This window comes from Triturus cristatus, chromosome 8, assembly GCF_964204655.1.
Source record: "Triturus cristatus chromosome 8, aTriCri1.1, whole genome shotgun sequence".
NCBI classification, from domain to species: Eukaryota; Metazoa; Chordata; class Amphibia; order Caudata; family Salamandridae; genus Triturus; species Triturus cristatus.
Genome location: NC_140591.1, coordinates 1,562,888,383 through 1,562,892,671, shown reverse-complemented (window position 1 = coordinate 1,562,892,671; position 4,289 = coordinate 1,562,888,383).

Genomic DNA, 4,289 nt, shown 5'->3' with positions numbered 1-4,289 from the left:
CGCACGCGCCTCGGGCGCCCTCCTCCGTGGCCGGCTTCCCGGCGAGGGCGAAACCCCTCCAGACGTGATCCGGGGAAAGAGGGCGCGTGCTGCCGGGTACGACAGGCCCCCTGCTCCGGCAGGGGTGCCTGGCCTTCCCCGGCTCCCCCCCCGAACGCTCCGGCGTTTTCTTTCCAACTACGACCTCAGAAAGTAGACCCGGGGCCCGCCCGCTGGGGCCCCCAGGGGCCCGGGTATGCTCCTGCCTCTCAGCCCCTTCCCGATGGTCCTTTTTTCGGCGCGTTTGCTGGGTAAGGGGGTAACGCGGGCCTGCGGGAGGCTGCCTCCACCACGTGCCTTCCGGCACGGGGGCTTCCCCCTCCCGTCCCTGCCCCACCGGGGCGCGGGGATGGGGGCCACAGTCCCTCGCTGTTCGGCAGGGTGACCAGATGGCCTGGCCTCCCCTTCCCGCCGCTTCCGCGCAGGGAGCAGCACCGGGGAAGGAGCCCTCCCGAGCGGCTGCCTCGGAGTGCCTGGCCACCCTCGCCGGACTGCAAGGGCGAGTGGGCACGGCACCCTCCCAGGCCACCTGGGGGGCTGGGTGGTCCCTGGCCATCTGGTCGCCTGGCTGCACGACCAGATGGCCCTGCGGGCCGGGCGACCAGATGGCCCTGCGGGCCGGGCGACCAGATGGCCCTGCGGGCCGGGCGACCAGATGGCCGGCCTGCCGGCCGGCCGGGCTACCTCCAACTTCTGTCCTTCCCCAGAGTTCTGTAAGCCGATAAAAATGGGCTCCCCGGGCAGGCCGTCGGGGAGAGGACGTGGCCTGGGCTTAACCCTCCTTGGTTCCAGCCGAGGGTCCGGGTGCTGGGGACAGGAGGTCCACCGGGGGCCCGGGGAGGCTGTCCCCGGCCTGGCTGGGGTCCGGAAGCTGGGCCCGGGCCCGGTGCTGGAGCTCCGTCCCCGGGTGCGGCTCCGCCCCAGAGTGTGGGAGCCCCCCCCGTCCCGCAAGCCAGCCGAGGGTGCGGGTGCTGGGGACGGGTGTCCACCGGGGCCCGGGGAGGCTCTCACCGGCCTGGCTAGGGTTCAGAAGCTGGGCCCGGTGCTGGAGCTCCGTCCCAGGGTGCGGCTCCATCCCGGGGTGCCGGAGCCCCCTGTCCCGCAAGCCAGCTGAGGGTCCGGCCGCTGGGGAAGGGGGTCCACCGGGGCCCGGGGAGGCTCTTCCCGGCCTGGCTAGGGTTCGGAAGCTGGGCCCGGTGCTGGAGCTCCGTCCCAGGGTGCGGCTCCGTCCCGGGGTGTGGGAGTCCCCTGTCCCGCAAGCCAGCTGAGGGTCCAGCTGCTGGGGAAGGGTGTCCACCGGGGCCCGGGGAGGCTCTCCCCGGCCTGGCTGCTTTCAGAAGCAAGGACCGGGCCCGTGAGCCGGGGTGGCTTGCTTTTTTATTCTACGCTGGCGGAACGGAATTTTCCGCCCACCCCTAATCACAATACCAGGCTGGGTTTGGAGCAAGAACCAGTAAAACTTACCAGATCTTTAGACTCCTTTGTATGAGTTAAAAATATACGATTTTAAAAAAAAGGCCAGTTGTACATAGCTTTTATAGATCTAAAGTCCGGCTTTGACCTCATCCCCAGAGATCTGCTTTGGAGTACTTTAAAAAATCAAGGTGTACCAGAGGATCTTCTCGAGCAAATAAGATTGCATGAAAATAACTATGTGAAAGTTAGATGGGGTCCGAGGGGAGAGCTTACTGAGGCAATCCCTGTAAGGAGGGGTGTAAGACAGGGCGGTGTACTGGCACCCACCCTTTTTTCACTATATGTAATTGATGCCCCAAAATATCTTCTGGGGTGTACACATGACTCACTGACGTTAGGTGGGGTGCCAGTCCCAGCTCTTTTATTTGTGGACAACACTATTTTAGTATCTCAAACTCCAAAGGGACTTCAATGCCTATTAGACTCCTTCAGCGATTACTGCGATTTAAGGGGTCTAGAAATAAATTCTAGCAAAACAAAATATATGGCAGTTAAAACCACATAAATTGTTCAAGAAGAACATCACTGTCCAAAAACAGAAGCTAGAATATGTCGCGAATTTTAATTATTTAGGTATTACACTCGACACTAAAATGACTTGGTACCCACATCTGCAAAAAAGCAAGACCATCCTGCTCCAAAGTTCCTCATCAATACTAAAAAAAATGCAACTAGTATTACTAAGGCAGTGTCCCCTGCACTTGAAGTGTATAAACACAGGGCACAATCGGCATCCCTCTGTGGTACGGAATTATGGGGGGCTACTTATAGGAACACTTTCGCGGGGAAAGAAAATATGTTTTTAGGAAGCTGCTACGTCTCCCTGTGCGCACACCTGTCATTCCTATTGTCATGGATTTGAACATAAAACGCATTGACCACTAGGCTACATTAAGACCATTGTTGTTCTGGGTGCGATTGTGGACCACAACAGAACTAGCAAGTTATAAAGAAGGGCTAGAAGAGATTCTAAAGTTTGACGAGGGTACTAGCCTCCAGTGGGTCAAGCATATGCACATATGGATTTGTAAACTTGGGTTGAAGCATTTCTGGGAAGCACCTACTTTATTGACATCAGCCTCTAAAATAACATTGGAAACCACTTTTTGGGCATATATACTAAATAGTGTATCCCATAGCCCAGACATTGGTAGACTAACGTCTCAGTTCCTTCTTATAAAACCAACCCCGTTTTTTTTAGCAATATCTGGATGAAGTGCAGCCCCAGATGGCAAAATCTTTGTATATGAAATTTCGCTATGGTGTTTTGCAAATTAATTCAAACACAGCAAAATGGGGTCAAAGATTAGGTGAGAATAACGAGGACTGTTGTGTACTATGTTAATCTAATGCACAAGAAAATTATTTCCATTTATGATTCTTCTGCCCAGCATATGCCATGCCAAGGCAAAAATTGATTAAACCCATCTGTCGGAAGTTGGGAATTAGGTCTTGTTCTGAGGCGAAAAGAACACTAAAAACTGATACTTCACAGAAACTTGTTTTTAGTGTTAGAAGATATTTGTTTGCTGTGGGTATACTAAGAGAAAAACAATGTTAATGTTTTAATCTTATGTGTTGTCTTAACTGCTAATAGGCACTTTCCTGCATTTTCACTTTAGAACTGTCCAGAGATCACGCATTAAGCATTGCTGTGTACGTTGCGTGCTGCTCAAGTTTGCTTATCAGCACTTCTAAAGTACTTGCACTTTTATTTGCTGTTCAGAATCTATGAGAGAAAGCTTTATTTATTCACATGTACCCTTCTAGTATTTGCCACTTCTAAACCCAACCTGGATTTTAAATTCCCTTCAATGTTTTAATTATATCGGACTACAAGCTTAGTATTTTTTATCACATCCTACGTGATATTTCGATTGCCGGTATTTTATCCTAAATGTGAATATTTTAGTAAATGCATTTATCTAAGGCGGCACCAATGGAATGTTCTGAATTTTAATTGTGTTTTACCAATATGCATGAATTGTTATTTTGCATTTTTTATGGGTTTCTTCAAACCAAAATAAAGATTAATGAATGAATGAATAAACATACATCTAAAAAAAACAATAATTTCTTATTTATATAACTAAATAGCTATTCCTTTACAACCTCAACATCCTACTACAAAATTATACATTACCAATTAAATATAATAAAACACAAATACATTTTTAGGTCGAGCCTAGCGCAGCGCGCATGCGCTGGGCTAGGAAATCGGCCTCTTGCAATCACTTCAGCTTCTGTAGAAGCTCATGGATATGCTGTTTACAAGCTATTGGCCTTTGCGTCTGGCTTTAGCACGCAATTGGCCAAAGGCGTGTGGATGTCCCAGGTTTTTGTGAAATGTTTACTCCCTGAGCATTTTGCTCTCGGGGAGCCAGCAGCGGCACGCAAGGGCCCTCTGTTTTAGGTCAGGTTTCATACACGTCCCCTCCACCTCACCTCCACAAGAGTGCACGCCGCTTTAACTTTTGCGGCCGCGCTGCCGCGCTTGTTTTCTTTTTATTCCGAGGCTTGTCGTTCTGCTTAAACTTGCAAAGCAGTAAAGTAGTAAGTGTATCAAGGAGTAATTAAAAAGTCAGCAATGGCTGAACTGCTCACACTTGGCACGTGATAACTCGAAAGCTATTACCGAGTCGCATTGATTTTTGGAACTGGTCTGCTGGGTCTTGAAATCTCCACAGAGCTTTGTTATCAGCATCCGTTATTGGTGGTATTGCTCAAGTGTGATCTGATATGTAATCTTTCTTTATTAAAGGTATCGTCTCGGT